Here is a 21,864-nt window from a genome sequence, read left to right on the forward strand (position 1 = left end):
GTGCCCAAGTATAGGTGTTACTGTGTGTGCTCCTGGGTGCTGTATTCCTTATATTGCTGGACTGTTATAACGTTATTGATCGATGCCTGTCTGACTACTCTGCTTAACCCCTAAAGTACTGGATTGTGTTAACGTTGCAGAACTCTGCCTGTCTGACTACTCTGCTTGCTTAACCCCTAAAGTACTGGATTGCTTTAACATTGCTGAACTCGGCCTGTCTGACCACTCTGCTTGCTTAACCCCTAAAGTACTGGATTGCTATAACGTTGCTGAACTCTGCCTGTCTGACCATTCTATTGGTTTACCCCTGAACTGTTATACTGCTGGATTTCCTTTATTGCTGACTCCTGCCTGTTCCTGGTCATTCTATTGGTTTACCCCTGAACTGCTATACTGCTGGATTGCCTTCCTGTTGCCGGACTCCACCTGTCTTGACCATTCTCTGCCTTCATCTTATTGCCGTGAAGGACTACCCTGTCTACCGTGAGTACTGCTTACCTCATTTCATAAACTCTCTCTGTTCTGGGATATTTCCTATCATTCCACTTGACGCCGGGATAAGAAGACTATTGGCCAAGTTTGGTCTGATAGAAGAATATCCTACGAGCATTACACACAAGACATCTAAGTGCAGAGTATACGTAAAAACACTTATTTATTGCACATCAAATAAAAACACTTACAAATGAAACCTCAAACAATCACCTAGACTACGAGTTTTGCGCTAAACAGGGTGCAAAATTAACGCCAAAATAGTTGCGTTATTTCACCCTCCATATCACTACCATTACGAGCTACTGAAAAGCCGGCTTGTGCGTGCGATATGGTGGCGTTAAGCTCCATACCGCACAAAATCCAAGAGTTTCTTTGACGTGCTCATTCACGCTTTTTCCCATAGACATCAATAGGGAGAGAGTGTTAGAAAACACCTGAAGTGCGGAAAGAAAAATCTCAGTAACGCAACCCTATTAATGTCTATGGGGAAAAAGAAGTTACGTTTAAACCTAACACCCTAACATAAACCCCAAGTCTAAACACCCCTAATCTGCAGCCCCTGACATTGCCAACACCTAAACAAAGCTATTAACCCCTAATCTGCCGCTCGCGACATCGCCAACACTAATAAAAGTTATTAACCTCTATTCCGCCGCTCCTCGACATCACCGCCACTATAATAAAGTTATTAACCCCTTAACCTCCGGCCTCCCACATCTCCCCAACAAAATAAACCTATTAAACCCTAAACCTCCGGCCTCCCACATCTCCACAACTAAATAAACCTATTTACCCCTAAACCGCCTGCCCCCCACAACGCAAAACACTATATAATACAATATAACTATATTTAAATAAATGAAAACTTACCTGTGAAATAAAAATAAACCATACATTAAACTATAAATTAACCTAACCTTACTATTCTAATAAAATAAAAAATACTACAGATTAAAAAATCTAAATTACAAATTTAAAAAATCCTAACACTACGAAAAAAATAAAAAAATCTAAAATGACAAAAATAATAAACACTAAATTACGAAAAATAAAAAACACTAACCTTACAAAAAATAATAAACAAAATGATCAAAAATAAAAACAATTACACCGAATCTAATAGCCCTATAAAAATAAAAAAGCTCCCCAAAATAAAAACACCCCCTAGCCTACAATTAACTACCAATAGCCCTTAAAAGGGCCTTTTGTAGGGCATTGCCCTAAGTTAAACAGCTCGTTTACCTGTAAAATAATACAAAGTCCCCCCAACAGTAAAACCCACCACCCAACCAACCCCCCAAAATAAAAAAAACCTAACTCTAAAAAAAAACAAAGCTACCCATTGCCCCTAAAGGGGCATTTGTATGGGCATTGCCCTTAAAATGGCATTCAGCTCTTTTTCATTGCCCTTAAAAGGGCATTTAGCTCTTTTTCAAAAGCCCAAATCCTAATCTAAAAAAAAAAACCCCCCAAAAAAAAAAAATTACCTAACACAAACCCCAGAATATCTACTCACTGTTGCTGAAGTCCGGACATCCAGGTGGCGAGAAGTCTTCATACAGCGGCTACATCTTCATCCATCATGGGGGCGTCTTCTATCTTCATCCCGGTGGCACAGAGCATAACGTCAAAGACATCCAGCGTGGAGCGTCTTCTTCATACGGTCCCTGATGTACACTGAAGCTTCAATGCAAGGTAGCCAATTCAAAATGGGGCATGTGGTTTAGGGGTTAAAAGGTTTATTTAGTGGTGGAGATGTGGGAGGCCGTAGGTTTAGGGGTTAATAAGTTTGTTTAGTTGCGGTGATGTGGGAGGCCGGAGGTTTAGGGGTTAATAACTTTATAATAGTGTTTGCGATGTTGGGGAGAGATGGAATAGGGGTTATTAACTTTATTATAGTGTCAGCGATGTCGAGGAGCGGGGAAAAAGGTGTTAAATAACTTTATTATAGTAGTGGTGATGTCGGGGAGTGGCGGAATAGGGGTTAATAATTTTTATTAGTGTTGGCGATGTCGGGAGTGGCAGATTAGGGGTTAATAAATATATTTAATAGTCGCAATGTAGGTGGGCGGCAGATTAGGGGTTAATACGTTTAATATAGTGTTTGCTGTGCAGGAGGGTGGCGGTTTAAGGGTTAATAGGTAGTTTATGGGTTTTAGTGTACATTGTAACATTTTTGTTATGAGTTTTGTAAAACATTTTTGTTACACAAAACTCATAACTACTGCTCTCAGATGGCGGTATGGATCATGTCGGTATAGGCTGTAACGCAAGCTTTTTACCGTCACTGCACAAACTGTAATACAGACGCTATGAAAATCTCATGAAAAAACGTTATTTTGTTGAGTGCGGAATGGACGTTGTGTTACAGGCTAATATTCTTGTGGTATAGCTAAACCGACAGGACTCATAATATGCATTCCTGGCCATTACGCTGGAATTGCCATTTTTTCAGCATTAAAAGCCGTAACGCAAAACTCGTAATCTACCTGAATGTGAGGTATGTAACAGGTGTGTTGCACAAATGACCACCCACTGGGTCCTTGATGCCTCCTCCTGTCCCTGATCTCTATGGTCCGTTTACTTCTCTCACCACACTCCTAATCAGACTGAGGGGATATACTGGAATTACCAAGTCCCTTAGTAGTGAGTTCGTCCTCCAGGTAGCGTTCCCAAAACAGCCTGCAAGGGTTCATCAGAGGCTCTGACGAAGCGGGAAGGAGCCATGCGAAATGCGTAAGGCCACGCCCACATATACGTACATTGACGGGTAATCAGTCTGCGGTGGTGGTGAACCCTTGCCGGCTTTTTTGGGAATGCTAACAGGAAGACGAACTCACTAGTAAGGGACTTGGTAACTCGTCTCCAGTATATCCCCTTAGTCTGATTAGGAGTGTGGTGAGAGAAGTAAGCGAACCATAGAGATCGGGGATACGATGAGGCATCAAGGACTCAGTGAGTGGTCATTTGTACAACACTCAGACGCAGACCACACCACACCGGGCGGAAGCATAGGAATGGGCGCACAATACACTACGTCACATCCAGAGCGCCAGAGAGCACGCCGTAAATGAGGATACCAGCGAGGGTATTACCGCTACTAAGAGACAATGGAGGTACAAAAAAGAGAGAGAAGTTTGACAGTACCCAGCACTCACAAAACACTATATAGTAACAGTATGCATTGAAAACCGGATTGTGTCCAGAACTGGTTATTAAAACGTAACTTTTACTAATGATAGGATAAAATAAAAAAGGTTGGTAAATAGTACCAAATGTTTAACATAAATATGTGAGACATACATTTAAAACTTAGATTAAGAAACAGATCAGGACTGTGTGTGAGACTTCAAAAACAGAATTACTTCCCTGGGTAATAGTTCAAATACACCGTAACCCTCAGGGCTCAGAGAATACACGGATTGATCTAAAGCTAATCTAAAAAGGGGATTGACCCCAACAACATTACCTAATCTGAGCAATACTGGTACCTAGAGCAGGAGAGGAAACGGTTTATAAATGACTGATTAAGGAAGGCAATTGCCACATCAATATAAGCTTAGAAAAGTCCCAGGTACACACAAATTAGCAAGTCTCATGCACACAGACAAGGCCTTGTTTAAAGAATCTCTATTTGAAACACTTCCAATAAGACCAGTATTATATGTTACACCAAAAATCCACAAAAATGAACAACACCCCCCAGGCCGCCCCATAGTGACAGGGGTCAATTCAGTATTTTCAAAAATATCAATCTTCCTAGACAAAGTACTCCAACCATATGTATTTAACACATCTTCATACATAAAAGATACTAATGATTTTTTGAATAAGTTGAGAGACATTGGATATATTGGAGATAAGTGCATATTATACACATTAGATGTTACTAGTCTATATACGTCCATCAAACATACTAGTGGGATCTCAGCTGTAAGATACATGCTAGAGACCAATAAGAACTATAATAATGATGAAATTCAATTCTTGATAGATCTACTGTCTCTCATTTTATATCAAAATTACTTCCTTTTTCAAGACAAGTTTTTTTTACAAAAGCAGGGTACAGCAATGGGCTCCAACGTCGCCCCAACATATGCCAATATATATATGTCTCATATAGAAGAAAGATTTGTATACCCACAAAATGTATTTTCACAACATGGCACCGCCTGGTGGACATTTATAGATGGTATATTTGGCATATGGTTGGGCGACGTTGGAAGCCTATTGGCATTTGTTGAACATCTCAATTCTTCTGTTACTGGGCTCAAATTCACACTTAAAATGAGTGAGATAGGTGTAGAATTTTTAGATACTTTTGTCTATGTGGAAGAAGGTTTTTTAAAAACTGACCTCTACATCAAACCCACTGACAAAAATAAAATTTAGCAATTTAACAGTTTTCACCCAGATAACACATTAAGAGCAATACCCAAAAGCCAATTCTTATGAGTAAAAAGAATAGTATCAGATGAAAACAAGTGCAACTTGAGAATAAATAAAATGGCAGAAAAATTCAGAAAGAGAGGATACCCAGATAAATTAATTCAAGAAGAATTGGAACTTGTCAAAAAAAGTGATCAAGTAGTGAGACAACACAACAACAACAAAAATAAAGGTGATAGGATTATATTTGTAACCCAATATAACACCTTGGACAGCTCTTTGGTCTTGGCCATGGTGAAGATTTTGGAATCTTATTGATTGCTTCTGTGGTCATGTGGTATTTTTACAGGTAACAAGCTGAGTTTCAGCGCACTTACTTTAAGAGCATGCTCTTAATCTCAGCTCGTTACCTGTATAAAAGACACATGGGAGCCAGAAATCTTGCTGATTAATAGGTTGATTAAATATTTATTTCACTCATTAAAATGAAAATCAATTTATAACTTTTTTGAAATGCGTTTTTCTGGATTTTTTTGTTGCTATTCTGTCTCTCATAGTGATGTCGAGAACATAAAAATTAGGGTTCGCGAACAGCGAACGCGAACTTCTACAAATGTTCGCGAACCGGGCGAACCGCCATAGACTTCAATAGGCAGGCGAATTTTAAAACCCACAGGGACTCTTTCTGTCCACAATAGTGATGGAAAAGTTGTTTCAAGGGGACTAATACCTGGACTGTGGCATACCGGAGGGGGATCCATGGCAAAACTCCCATGGAAAATTACATAGTTGATGCAGAGTCTGGTTTTAATCCATAAAGGGCATAAATCACCTAACATTCCTAAATTGTTTGGAATAACATGCTTTAAAACATCAGGTATGATGTTGTATCGATCAGGTAGTGTAAGGATTACGTCCGCTTCACAGTGACAGACCAAACTCCCGCAGCGGGTACAACATCATCATCATCACACCGTACGTCCATGTGTGTAATGCTACCTGACTGAGACATATCCCTGTTATCTACATCCTCTGGCAATAATGGTTGCGCATCACTCATTTCTTCCAACTGATGTGTAAATAACTCCTCTGACAGATCAAATGAAGCGGCTGTGGTGCTAGTGTTGGTGGTGGCGGCAGGCGGGCGAGTGGTAACTTGAGAAGTGCCCGAAGCTAAGCTGGAGGAGAATGGTGCGTCAAGGTTCCGAGCGGAAGCTGTAGAAGATTGGGTGTCCTGTGTTAGCCAGTCAACTATGTCCTCAGAACATTTCGAGTTCAGGGTAAGTGACCTCTGAACACTGGGCATTATTCTAGGGCCAAAGGGAATCACAGCACCATGACCACGACGGCCCCTGCGGGGTGGCCTGCCTCTACCTGTCATTTTGCATTTTGCGTGCAAGCTACTGTAACAACAGATATGAGTGGCACTGTGCACTGGCAGAAGTTGGCAGAGTAGACGCTGTAGGCCTGACACACACACTTGCAGACAACTAACTGCTATTCAATCTATTACAGTCAAAATTGTATTTTTTTTTTAATGTACACTACTGTTACGCCAGATATGAGTTGCACTGGTGTGACACTGTGCCCTGGCAGGCCCTGAAACGCACACGCGTGAAGGAAACTGACTGCTGTTATTTCACAGTCAAATTTCTAGTTTTTTTTAACCGCTTAAGGACCAAGGCCATTTTTCAATTTCTTTCCCTTAAGGACCAGGGCTATTTTTACATTTCTGCTGTGTTTGTGTTTAGCTGTAATTTTCCTCTTACTCATTTACTGTACCCACATATATTATATACCTTTTTTCTCGCTACTAAATGGACTTTCTAAAGATATCATTATTTTCATCATATCTTATAATTAATTATTAAAAATATTATAAAATATGAGGAAAAAATGGAAAAAAAACACACTTTTTCTAACTTTGACCCCCAAAATCTGTAACGCATCTACAACCACCAAAAAGCAACCATGCTAAATAGTTTCTAAATTTTGTCCTGTGTTTAGAAATACCCAATGTTAACATGTTCTTTGCTTTTTTTGCAAGTTATAGGGAAATAAATACAAGAAGCACTTTGCTATTTCAAAACCACTTTTTTTCAAAATGAGCACTAGTTACATTGGAACCCTGATATCTGTCAGGAATCCCTGAATATCCCTTGACATGTATATTATTTTTTTTTTTAGAAGACATCCCAAAGTATTGATCTAGGCCCATTTTGGAATATTTCATGCCACCATTTCACCGCCAAATGCGATCAAATAAAAAAAAATTGTTCACTTTTTCACAAACTTTAGGTTTCTCACAGAAATTATTTACAAACAACTTATGCAATTATGGCATAAATGGTTGTAAATGCTTCTCTGGGATCCCCTTTGTTCAGAAATAGCAGACTTATATGGCTTTGGCGTTGCTTTTTGGTAATTAGAAGGCTGCTAAATGCCACTGCGCACCACACGTGTTTTATGCCCAGCAGTGAAGGGGTTAATTAGGGAGCATGTAGGGAGCTTGTAGAGTTAATTTTAGCTTAAGTGTAGTGTAGTAGACAACTAGTTACATTGGAACCCTGATATCTGTCAGGAATCCCTGAATATCCCTTGACATGTATATTATTATTTTTTTTAGAAGACATCCCAAAGTATTGATCTAGGCCCATTTTGGTATATTTAATGCCACCATTTCACCGCCAAATGCGATCAAATTTAAAAAAAACTTAAATTTGTTCGCAATTTTAGGTTTCTCACTGAAATTATTTACAAACAGCTTGTGCAATTATGGCACAAATGGTTGTAAATGCTTCTCTGGGATCCCCTTTGTTCAGAAATAGCAGACATATATGACTTTGGCGTTGCTTTCTGGTAATTAGAAGGTCGCTAAATGCTGCTGCGCATCACACGTGTATTATGGCTAGCAGTGAAGGGGTTAATTAGGTAGTTTGTAGGGAGCTTGCAGGGTTAATTTTAGCTTTAGTGTAGAGATCAGCCTCCCACCTGACACATCAGACCCCCTGATCCCTTCCAAACAGCTCCCTTCCCTCCCCCACCCCACAATTGTCCCCGCCATCTTAAGTACTGGCAGAAAGTCTGCCAGTACTAAAATAAAAGGTTTTTAAAAATGTTTTTAGCATATTTACATATGCTGTGGTGTAGCATCCCCCTTAGCCCACAACCTCCCTGATCCCCACCAAAACAGCTCTCTAACCCTCCCCATCTGCCTTATTGGCGGCCATCTTGGGTACTGGCAGCTGTCTGCTATTATTTCACAATAAAAAAAGTGTTGTTTTTTTTAAATGTACACTACTGTTACACCAGATATGAGTGGTGGCACTGGGCAAGTGGGCACAGTATACGCTGTGAGCCTGACACACTGGCAGGCAGGCAACTGCAATTACATAGATTACACAGGAAAAAAAAAAAGCAGACTGATATTCTAGCCCTAAAAAGCGCTTTTTGGGGTGCTGCCCTTACAGCAGAGATCAGATGAGTCCTTCAGGACTGTAGTGGACACTGAATACACTAGCCTAGCTATAGATTTCCCTATTAAATCAGCAGCAGCTATACTGTCCCTCCTCTCACTAAGAATACAGCTTCTGAATTAATCTAAAATAGATGCTGTCCAGGAGGTGGGAGGGTCTGGGAGGGAGGGTCTGCTGCTGATTGGCTGGAATGTGTCTGCTGACTGTGAGGTACAGGGTCAAAGTTTACTCAATATGACAAGCTATGTTCTCCGGGAACTATTTTCCGGCAAACTATTCATCACTAGTCTCTCACTGTTCAAATAAACCTACCATTAAAATTATAGACTGATCATTTCTTTGTCAGTGGGAAAACATACAAAATCAGCAGGGGATAAAATATTTTTTTCCCTCACTGTATATATATAATTTTCAGGGAGCCAGGTGTAAATGAAATAATTTAACTAAGCAATAATGTGCTTTATAACATTTGCTTTTTTCTCATATCTTCTATGTTTCTGTTTAGCACTAGCAATTGCTGAAAATTAATGTTATATTTTACATAATTCATTGATCTAATTCTGTTTTGTCATTTATACTTGTGAATATATTCTCACATATATTAACATATAAATAGGATCTTTCACTATACACTTATTATTACTATTTTTATTTTTTATATTATTCTTGCAACTGTTTCCTATACATTATACAAATCTCATATCTGATTCTGAAAAATAAAATGAAAATTGTTGATGGTAAAAGCAGTGTGTTTAATTCTGTGCTTCTCCAGTGACTGGGTAATCTACTGGCCCATCCCCCAAGCAACTTCCCCCAAAAATTGTAGCTGATATTTTATTTAAATGTTTCTCTGTAAATCCAAAGACACATGGAAGGGTCATGCACCATCACTAGACAAATAATTTGAAATAAAACAAATACATTAAAAATTTAGGCACAGATTAAAAGTGGAACCCCAAAAAATGAGCACTATTGTGGATTAACATAATTTGAGCACAATCAAACGAATTTGTATTATTTTTCAATCATATTACAAGTCCAAAGTTGTTTTTATCAATCAAGCAATAGTCTAGGGCATGCTAAAATGTACACGTAGGAAGTCCCTAAATGAATAGACTTCTATAGGGGCATGCAGTAAAAATCATGTTGGGTATCACTTGAGTGCTAAGTCAATGGTGCACACGTATTGGAGTTCTTCATGCAGTTCTGTGTTATATTATTAATAATAATTGCTCACTTGAGGTCTTAAAAAGCAATTTTACAGCTAATAGTGCTTCCTGCATTATAGGATGCATAAAAAAATATTGGTGCTATTGTTAAAATATTTAACCCTCCACTTATAATGAAAGATAGTGCGTCATTCATTTCACGAGGTAGCACAAATGATAACACACCCAGCGCTATTGATTATTCGTAGACAGCATACAAGAGGGAAGACATCATTCCATGAAATATTAGCCAAAATATACCCCTAACTAAAACAAATTATTTGTCAAAAGTATTTTGTAAATCTAATTGCGTAACCATTTTAATATGTCATTAACCAAAACTAGCAACAATTATAAGAGGAATCTGAGGATTCTTATTTAAATAAACAATTCAAGTAAAACAGGAGGATAAAAACATTAAATGGACATAATACTCATATGCTAAATCACTTGAAACTGATGCAGAATAACTGTAAAAAGATGACAGGAAAATATCACCTGAGCATCTCTATGTAAAAATGGAAGGTATTTTACCTCACAATCTCCTCAGCTCAGCAGAGTGAGTTCTGTGTAAAAAATATATACTTCAGTTACAGCCCAGCTGCAGGTAAAAAATAAATAAATGAAGAAATGAACTGCAGCCAATAAGCATCAACAGTGCTGAGGTCATGAACTCTTTTACTGTGATCTCATGAGATTTGACTTAATTCTCATGAGATTTCATAGTAAACTTCCTTAAACTGAATAGGGAAATAACATGAGAGTGCACAAGGCTCAATCCCTTAGCTGTCCCGGGACAGACATACTGATTTGCTGCTTAGAAGTCCTTTACAATGGGATGGGGATACTGAGGAACTTTTGAGGTAAAATATCTTTCTTTTGTACATAGAGATGCTCAAGTGATATTTTCTAGTCAGCTTTTTACAGCTATGCTGCATCACTTTTAAGTGTTTCAACATTTGGGTATCATGGCCCTTTAACTTAATTTTTAATTCTCATTTCTATTTCTAAATACTATGGTGGTAAAAGATAACCATTAGCAGACACCTATTCAGTTATAAAAATACAATGAATCACAGGACCAAGATCTTAAATGACTCATCAGGGCTCAAGATTTAAAGACCAACAAGGATTTGGTAAAATACTTTTTCATATAGTTGTTCCCTCTTATATAAAATATGTCATTTGTTTGGCTTAACAAATTCATAAGCTAAAATCAGCTGGGATTTAAGCATTGTTCTCACACAGCATTTCTGATGGAGTTCAATTAGTAAAAGTGTTTGGCCTTTATCACTTTTTAGGGGCACAGCTTACTGTCATGTTGTCATTGCTCTGTGTATTAGGCCAGAGCCACTGGAAGGCTTCTTTCAATTTCCAGAGATTTGCTGCTTACTGTTGCTGGCTCATTTGCTCCACCTATCTGCCAGCTAAATATATTTCTGTAGTGATCTCTAGCTAAAACTGCTTTAGTAGCCAATCCCTGCCTTGAGTCTGTTAGTGCCACTGCCTGTTGTTGGTTACTGTCCATAATTCAGTTTTGACTTTTTCCAAGTTCAAGTCACAGCCTGCCTTCCTGAGGTTCCTCCAAGTCACTGGCTCTGCTCCTGTGGTTCCAAGTCACAGCCTGCCTTCCTTTGGTTTCAAGTCACTGCCTCCCTTCCTGTGGTCCCAAGTCACAGCCTGCCTTCTAGTGGTTCCAATGTAAAGCCAGCTTTCCTGTGGTTCCAAATCATAGCCTTCCTTGTGTTCCTGTTAAATTAGTATCCAAGTCAAAGCCTGAATTCCTATGGTTCCAATTCACAGCAGGACTTGTGTTGTTGTGGCACCAGCATCCTCCCTTTTGATCCTGTTACACCAGCATATAGCCCTGTGTTCCTGTGGAACCAGTATCCCGTTTCTGTTTAAGTGGCACCATTATTCTGCCTTGAGTTCCTGTGGCACCAGTATCTTGGCTTGTGTTCAAGTGGCACCAGTATTTTATCTTATGTTCCTGTGGCACCAATATCCTGGCTTGTTTTCAAGTGGCACCACTATTTTCCTTTGTGTTCCTTTGCCACCAGTATTCTGTCTTGTGTTCCCAATAGCACCAGTATCCAAGTCACTGCCATCCTTCCTGTGATTCCTGTAAATCCAGACTTCCTGTGGTTCCAAGTTGAAGCAAGCCTTCCTATGGTTCCAAGTCTTAGCTTGCTTTCCTGTGGTCTAAAGATAAATGATGTGGTTCCAAGTCACTCCCTCCCTTCCTGTGGTTTCAAGTCACAGACTGCCTTCCTGTGGTTCCAAGTTAAAGACAGTCTTCCTGTGGTTCCAAGTCACTGCCTCCCTTCCTGCCTTCCTTTGGTTCCAAATCATAGTCAGTCTTCTTGTGGTTCCCAATCACAGTCTGCATTCCTGTGGTTCCAAGTTACAGCCAGCCTTCCTGTGGTTCCAAGTCACAGCCTGCCTTCTAGTGGTTCCAAGTTACAGTTAGCCTTCCTGTGATTCCAAGTCACAGCCAGTATTCATGTGGTTCAATATCACAGCCAGCCTTCCTATGGTTACAAAGTCACAGCAAGTCTTTGCGTGGTAACAAATCACGTCCTGCCTTCCTGTGGTTCCAAATCAAAGTCAGTCTTTCTGTGATTACAAGTCACAGTCAGCCTTTCGGTGGTTCCAAGTTACAGCCAGCCTTCTTGTGGTACCAAGTCACAGCCTGCCTTCCTGTGGTTCCAAGTCACTGTTTCCCTTCCTGTGGTTCCAAGTCACAGCCAGCCATCTTGTGGTTTCAAATCACATCCTTCCTTCCAAGGACAAGCCCAGGTACCTCGTCAAGGTCCCTTCCATTTTTGTTACATTTGGCCAAATTCTGTAACTAACCCTTCCATTTTTTCTTTTTATCTTAGCTGAGAGTTTGTAAGTGAGTGCTGGACTTTTTCTGTGTGTTGTATTAATTTGTTTTGTAATTTTCCCTATGGGCCTTGCACCCAGGCCTGTCTGGGGTTAACTGCCTGTGACTCTAGGGACAACACAGCTTCCAGTGAGTGCCAGTGAGCACCCAGGGCTGAGCATGTTGCAGGGTCATGGGATGTGTACCCAGTCCAGTCTGAGGCCCCAATTTATCAAAGTCTGTCGGACCTGATCCAACAGTGCTGATCAGGTCCGACAAACCTCGCTGAATACGGCGAGCAATACGCTCACCGTATTCAGCATTGCACCAGCAGCTCACAAGAGCTGCTGGTGCAACGCCGCCCCCTGCAGACTCGCGGCCAATAGGCCGCCAGCAGGGGGGTGTCAATCAACCCGATCGTACTCGATCGGGTTGATTTCCGGCGATGTCTGTCTGCCTGCTCAGAGCAGGTGGACAGGTTATGGAGCAGCGGTCTTTGTGACTGCTGCTTCATAACTGCTGTTTCTGGCAAGCCTGCAGGCTCGCCAGAAACACGGGGTATCAAGCTCCATTCAGAGCTTGATACATATGCCCCTGAGAGTGCAGTCCCCTTCCATGGTAACTAACCCTTCCATTTTTGCTTTTAATCTTAGCTGAGAGCTTGTGAGTGCTGGACTTTCTCTGTGTGTTGTATCCATATATATACATATATATAAAACAGTCCAAAGAGAGCACTCCGTATAGTAAACATTTTCAGGGTGTTTTTTCACATGTCCGATCACGCCCCAGAAAACGTTTACTACACAGATTAAAATTTCCTTGTTTCACTGAGAGTGCTCACTTTGGACTGTTTTATGAATTCTACTCTGGGAAGCTCCCCGGCTTGATATATAGTACAGTGCTGGCTTATTTCACTACCCGCTGGGGGCAAGCGGGGATACTTGCTTAGATGTACTAATTTCCTATGCAAATATTTACATTGATTTAATTTTGAGACATGGAGGATTTTAATTTCAGTTTTTTTCTCCCCCCCCCATAATTTTAATGAATTTTGGTTTAACCATGAAAATAGCTTTTCCAATGCAGCAATCAGAAATCTATCTCCTACTGATGAGTTCTAAAAAGAACGAAACAGGCTTGTATAGTGAGTGATTTCTGGTTTGCTGTCATATTCCTGTTTAAAAGGATCGCTGTGTTAAAACAGTATTTTTGAAGCAAAAAAACTGAGAATTTGCATACCTAATTTGCATATCTTACCCACAATTCTCTTGTGCATTGGAAACATTGCATATTAAGAATTTCTGGGGGCAAGCGGGGATACTTGCTTAGATGTACTAATTTCCTATGCAAATATTTGCATTGATTTAATTTTGAGACATGGAGGATTTTAATTTCAGTTTTTTATCTTCCCCCCCCCCATAATTTTAATGAATTTTGGTTTAACCATGAAAATAGCTTTTCCAATGCAGCAATCAGAAATCTATCTCCTACTGATGAGTTCTAAAAAGAACGAAACAGGCTTGTATAGTGAGTGATTTCTGGTTTGCTGTCATATTCCTGTTTAAAATGATCGCTGTGTTAAAACAGTATTTTTGAAGCAAAAAAACTGAGAATTTGCATATCTTACCCACAATTCTCTTGTGCATTGGAAACATTGCATATTAAGAATTTCTGGGGGCAAGTGGGGATACTTGCTTAGATGTACTAATTTCCTATGCAAATATTTACATTGATTTATATATATATATATATATATATATATATATATATATATATATATATATATATATATTTATTTAATAATACAAAAAACATATTCTCCTATGTGAAAAACATTGGAATGTGATGTTTTTTACAGTACAAACACTTTATTAAATATGAATATTACATCAATATGATTTTTCATGTTTTTAGCTACTTGACTGCAAAGGGCAGTCATTTATGTCTATATATTATGTATTTATAAGTTATATGTGTATATATGTCAGTAAATACACATATAAATACATAAATACATATATACACAAATATATATATATATATATATATATATATATATATATATATGTATATATATATACAGTATATATATATATATATATATATATATAGATGCTCAAAAAACAAAGTATTGCAGTATGCAGTGATACCTTTTTTATTGGACTAACATAATATTTAAAAGACAAGCTTTCGAGAGTTTTCCTCTCTTCCTCAGGTCTGAAGCAATACTGATCATTCTGATATAGATACACATCACATACAACAAATGGAAGGGAGGAAGGGGGGTGAGAGGGGGGGTCATAAAAGCAGAGAATGCGTCTGAAGGAGAAAATAGCTGAGAATAGCCAGAAAGAATAAATAAACAGAGGAGAGTAAATAGGTCAGATGAGAGGAAAAACAAAAAGGAAAAAGAAACCAATATAGGACAATAAGATGAGAGATTATAGAAAGTTATGGTAGTGTGTGAGAAAGCCAGAGTCTACATTAAGTCCTTCATTTCTGGTATTGAAATGTGTGATCATTTTCATCTCAAACATCTTTCGTTCATGAGAGTCTTTGAAATTCCCTTTAAGAATTTTAATCCTGAGGTTAAGGATGGAGTGACCAGTCTGGGTGAAGTGATGACCAACAGGGGTACAATATTCATTTTCCTTGTGGTTTTTGATCGAGTGTCTGTGTAGATTCATTCTGAGATGCAGCTTTAGGCCAGTTTCTCCAATGTAGCAACCTCTGTCACACGCTGTACACTGTATTATGTACACCACATTAGCAGATGAGCACGAATAGGATCCCTTAATATTGTATGACGCGTTGTTGTGTCTGGCTGTATTGTTGTCACATATATGTTGACACAGTTTGCAGAGTGATTTGTTGCATCGTGCAGTGCCATTCTGTGTGCGCTTCTGTTCTGTGGTTAATTTGCTGTGGACCAATCTCTGTCTCAGGTTAGGCGGTTGTTTGAATGCTAGTATGGGGGGTTCAGGAAATATTTTTTTGAGTGTGGGGTCCTCTGAAATTAGTGGTTGTAGATCTTTAATAATTTTGCGCACTCCTTCCAGAGTAGGGTTGTAAGTGACTACTAGAGGGGTTCTTGTTTTGTTTTCCTTTTCTTTGTATTGTAGTAGTCTTTCCAGGGGTGTTTTTAGGGCAGATTTGATTTTTTTAGATATTGTCCTTTCCTTGTAGCCCTTTTGCCTAAATGACTCTGACAGTGTACTGAGGTGGTGATCTCTGTCTTTTGTGTCAGAGCAAATGCGGTGATATCTGATAGCTTGGCTGTAGATGATACCTTCTTTGGTGTGATTGGGATGGAAGCTGGAATTGTGGAGGTAGCTGTACCTGTCTGTGGGTTTTCTGTATATAGATGAATGAAGGATGCCATTGGTGACAGTTATTGTGCAGTCCAAGAAGTTCACACTATGATTTGAAAAGTCCATTTTAAGGTTTATTGACGGGTGAAATGAATGAATTGATTTGTGGAAATCTAAGAGGCTTTCTTCTCCTTCTGTCCATATTATGAAAATATCATCGATGTAACGATAATATGTATACGGTTTGTGGGGCTGAGTACATAAGAATCTGTATTCTAGGTACGCCATGAAAAGATTGGCGTATCGTGGTGACATTTTTGTGCCCATCGCTGTCCCTGTCATTTGTAGGTAGTAATTGTTGTTAAAACTGAAATAGTTGTGTGTGAGTATGAATTCTATAAGCTGGGCAATAGTTGCACTATCATATTTGTGTGTTGTTTGGTGGGATGAGAGAAATTTACTGCAGGCCTCAATACCATCCTTATGCGGGATGTTGCTGTATAAGGATTCCACATCCATAGTAACTAGTATAGTGTTTCTAGGTAGTTCATTTATCTGGTTGAGTTTATTAAGGAAGTCTGTAGTGTCCTGTATAAAGCTATCAGTCTTAATAACAAGAGGCTTAAGAATGTTTTCTATTAGGCCAGATATTTGTTCAGTAAGTGTTCCCATACCTGTTATAATGGGGCGTCCTGGGTTTCCTGGCTTGTGGATTTTGGGTAGCATGTAGAAGGTACCCATCTGAGGATTGGAAGGTACCAGATTTTCTAATTCTTGCTGTAGGTGTTTAGGAAATGTTTTGATAAGTTTTGTGAGTTTAGCTGAATATTCCTTGGTGGGGTCCGTGTCCAGTTTTTTGTAGTAGTTTACATCAGACAACTGTCTGTAACCTTCTGTAGTGTAGTCCTGGGTATTCATGATAACTACTGATCCACCCTTGTCCGCCGGCTTGATGATGATGTTATTATTATTCATCAAGTTTTTCAAGGCATTTCTTTCCATATGTGAGAGGTTGTAAGCGATTTTTTTCTCTTGTGTGGTAACTAGGGATGCCACTCTCAGGCGAAAACTTTCAATGTAACTGTCCAATTTGATGTTACGTCCTGCTGTCGGTGTAAAATCTTTGTTCTTTTTCCTACCATTAGGTATCACTGCATACTGCAATACTTTGTTTTTTGAGCATCTATCTACTGGACTAACACGGCTACTCCAATCTTCACTATATATATATATATATATATAAATATATACGTATATATATATCAGTGATGTGTGGTGAGGTCAGAGGCTGGTGAGGCACGTGACACATTTTTTCTTTGATTATTCAGATAAAGCATGAAATTTTCTAATTTACTCCTATCATCAATTTTTCTTAATTCTCTTTGGATCTTTATTTAAAAAAGCAGGAATGCAAGCTTAGGATCAAGCACATATTTTTTAGTTCAGCACCTGGGTAGCGTTTGCTGATTGGTAGCTACATTTAGCCACCAATCAGCAAGTGCTACTCAGGTGCTGAACCAAAACATGTGCTGTCTCCTAAACTTACATTCCTGCTTTTCAAATAAAGATACCAAGAGGACGATGAAAAAATTATAACAGGGTTACATATCCCTTTAAGGGTCCTGAGAACTTGAGTTGTCAAACACTGATCTAGACCAGGATAAAATGTGAATCTTGCAGAATATGCTTATTTAAAAAATATATATATATATATATGCAGTTGGAGTTATTTTGTAAAATCAGTTAATTGAATTATTAATTCTATTTTAACATATGGATGTCCTATTTTACATGCATGCATAAATATGCTCTGTAAAATACCATAGACAAAAACACAGGCACTGCCAGGCAGATATTTAAAATAGAATACTGCATTTTATTATAATTTTGCTAAAATAATAATGACAAAAAAGTACTCATTATGGAGGTCAAGCATAATATAAAGACAAAGAATGCATTTATGCTAATGTCTCCCATTTCCAGCTTAGGTAAAGGGGACTTGCTCAGCGTGCAAGTACACAGTTAGTGGTCACTGGTCAGGTCAGATTATAAGAAACTCAGCCTTACTGAGTGTAGAAGTATTTTGAAATGAAGACAGGAAACTCCATTAATGGAGAAAATGGAGCAGGCACAAATCCTGTCTTCCCCAGCAGCAGCGGCAAGTTCGGAACATTAATAAAATGTGGGGCAAACATTTACAAATTAAAAGATGATGAACATCATTCTCCTACCTTACTCCAAAGGGACATTAGATTATGGCTATGCTGTTACCCAACACACTCAATGTGGCAGCTCAGCCTGCTTCCAAAAGGCTGAGCTGCAGAGACGGTTAATTCCTCAGCCAGTTCTCTGTAAACAGGCTATGAGGCTTCCAGCCAGGATCAGTGCCTTGCTTGAGTAATTGAGCAGACTCCATCAGCTCAAACACTGACACAGCCATATAACAGTTCACCCCAGACATGTATTACCGGTAGACTAGTGTTCAAACTTCTTGTCACCAGTTTCAGACGTGCTACGCTACAAAAAGCAGACTCTGACACAGTGACACTCTCCTTCTTCCCTGTCAGGTGGGGTGGAGCACAGGCATGGCAGGATCATTAGATTGTGCATGCGCACTGCGCAGGGAGAGCCAAACATTGCTGGTCAAGTTCTCCTGGTGCTGTCAATCACCAGGAGAACATACATGACCGACTCTCATTGGCTCCCTCGCAAACTAAGAGGCCGCATTAGAGATGCCTCTATTTAAAGTTTTTAGCCACACTGTAGCTTCAAACCACCTCCGGGTGGCGCAGAAGAGCAGCTACTGATAGAAGAGTATGCTACAAGATGGCGCAATAGATAAAAAGCCAGCCCATGTGCTGCCTCTTTCTATCTCTATTGTGGAATATAGAGGGGGGAAATGGGGAAAAAAATATTTGTAATGTTTTTATTTTTATATTTAAATTTTATTTTTATTTTAAAAATGCCCCAAATGGCAGTGCCTCACCTGCCTCCTATAACTGCACGTCCCTATATACTGTATATATATATATATATATATATATATATATATATATATATATATATATATATATATATATATAGATATACAGTGCTTTTTTTTACAAGAAAAGTTGCCTGTACTCAAAAACAAGGTGCTGGAACTTATTGATTTCTCATTGATATGTTCTGTTCTATAAATTTGAGAAAAGCAAAGGTACAAGATAATTTACAATGTTTGATGTATTTTGCAGCTCCTTCTTGTGAAAACAAGAGTATTTACATGATGATTACAAATATTACCTCTTATGAGTTGGCAGAGATGGGGGTACTCAGTACCGGTAAATACCCCACAAAAAAGCCCTGTATATATCTATATATATATATATATATATATATATATATATATATATATATATATATTATGTGTTCTGTTCAACTTTTTAGTCTCATGTAACAGCTAACCAGAGCTCTGAAGTTGGGCTAACCCGCGATTGTACTCATGTGTTCTCATTTAATTTCAACTCTTAATATACACGCTTTTACTGGCGCACGTAAAAAGCAGAAAATATCCAATATAGTTTTCGCACATCTGTTATCTAGCCCTTAGTCAATACAGAGGTGTATAATTTGCTTGTACATATCAGCAAAATGCAGTCACTTGCCCCTCTCCAGATCGTTGAATTATTTAATCTTTTAAATTAATTTACTCTGTTAACTGAGAAAACAAAGCTGAGCACAATTCATTAGTTGGCAGCTACAACACCGTTGTGGTAATGTCCTTTGTTCCTCATTTGCACTTATTAAAGTCCAAAGAAATACTGTAAACATTCCCAGAGCTATAATTAAAATACCTATAAAGTATAGTAGTTTGCCAGCAATTTACTGATTGTGTGGTTATCCTGAGCTGGCTGTGTCACCAGCAAAGGGACATGTGTTAATGTTTTTTTCTCCATTGTGCCCAGGCACAGATGTGAATGCCAGGGGTGCCCAATAAGTTTCTAAGGTGGAATGTTACCGATGTACAGTGTGAACCCGACATCCCAAAAATGTCAGCAATTATTTTGTACAAACTGATATTTTTGAAAGGCATCTCCTGTACAAGATATTAACCCCCTGGCTGCCAGAGAAGGCTGCAATATAATGCTTTAGAATGTCTGGTGGTCCTCTCTGGTAGTTTTTTATATATCCTAAGTTACAATATTATTTATTTCTATCCCAGCAGTAACCTCCAACGTGTTATATATAGAGACATAGAAACATAGATATTGACGGCAGATAAGAGCCATAGGCCCAGCAAGTCTGCCCGATATTACCTAACAGTATAAACTTATCTAGTTCATAGAATAGCCTTATGCTTGTCCCATGCATTTTTAAAGGCCCCCACAGTGTTTGACGCTACTACCTCTTGAGGAAGTTTATTCCATAAATCAATCACTCTTTCAGTAAAGAAGCTTCTTCAAATTATTCCTGAATTTACTACCCTTTAGCTTGAGATCATGACCCCTTGTTCTTGAATTTTCCATTTTATGTAAAATAACCACAGCCTCAGTTTTACTAAACCCTTTAACGTACTTGAAAGTTGCTAACATATAACCTCTTTCCCTTCTCTCCTCTAAGCTATACATATTTAGGTAATTGAGCCTATCCTGGTAAGTTTTATTTTTTAGACCATGTACCATTTTGGTAGCCTTCCTTCGCACAGATTCAAGTTTGTTAATATCTTTCTGAATATATAGCCTCCAGAACTGCACACAATACTCAAGATAAGGCCTAACTACTGATCTATAAAGTGGCATAAGAACCTTACTATTTCTGCTGCAAATACCTCTACCAATACATCCAAGCATTCTGCTAGCCTTACTCGCTGCATTACTACATTGTTTACTAAGTTTGAAATAATCTGAAATAATAATTCCCAAGTCCTGTTCCTCATCTGTAACAGTCAGTAAAGTGTCATTGAGTCTGTAATTAACATTTGGATTGTTCTTCCCTAAATGCATTATTTTACACTTTTGCTGTGTTAAACTTTAGATCCCATTCGTTTGTCCAATCCTCCAATTGTTGTATATCACTTCTCATTTTGTCTACCCCCCCCTGGAACATCCACTTTGTTACAAATTTTTGTATTATCTGCAAACAGACATACTTTCCCCTGTAGCCCTTTGCTGATATCGCAGATAAATATGTTAAACAAAACAGTCCCCAGAACTGACCCCTGAGGAACACCACTAGTAACAGTCCCCTCTGCTGAATGAACTCAATTTACTAAGACACTTTGGGGCCTATCTTTCAAGCTCCATAAGGAGCTTGATGCCCTGTGTTTCTGGCGAGCCTGCAGGCTCACCAGAAACACCAGTTATGAAGCAGCGGTCTAAAGACCGCTGCTCCATAACCCTGTCCGCCTGCTCTGATGAGGCGGACAGGAATCGCCGGAATTCAACCCGATTGAGTACGATTGGGTTGATTGACACCCCTCTGCCGGTGGCCGATTGGCCGCGAGTCTGCAGGGGGCGGCGTTGCACCAGCAGCTCAAAAGAGCTGCTGATGCAATGCTGAATACGAAGAGTATATTGCTCTCCGCATTCAGTGATGTCTGTCGGACCTGATCCGCACTGTCGGATCAGGTCCGACAGACATATGATAAATAGGCCTCATCGTATTTACGTAACAATATTTTTGATTAATGGAATTATGAATATTAATAATCAATTATAAAATTATTGTCAGCAATACCTCCAAATAATATAATAGAATATTATCAATACACCCCAGTAAAACATTATATACTTTCTGTAATGTGTTCCAAAATGCTATTGAGGTATATAGAAATGTATTTAATAATAGAAATAAATTAGAAAGTTGCTTAAAATGTCATGCTCTATCTGAATCATGAAAGAAAAAATTTGGGTTCAGTGTCCCTTTAACAATGCTTAGTTGACAATTGACGAAAGAGTATAATAAGAATCTTATCTCAAATGCAATGTCTAATGGAATTTGCTGGAGATTATTATTCAAAAACTAGCCAAAAATAGCCTTTTATCGCTTCAAATAATCAACCAGAGAGATTTATATATTATCAACACAATAGCCAATTTATGTGCGGTACTTAAGAGATTTCACAGTAAATAAGAAAATGC

Source organism: Bombina bombina, chromosome 4, assembly GCF_027579735.1.
Source record: "Bombina bombina isolate aBomBom1 chromosome 4, aBomBom1.pri, whole genome shotgun sequence".
Lineage (NCBI taxonomy): Eukaryota > Metazoa > Chordata > Amphibia > Anura > Bombinatoridae > Bombina > Bombina bombina.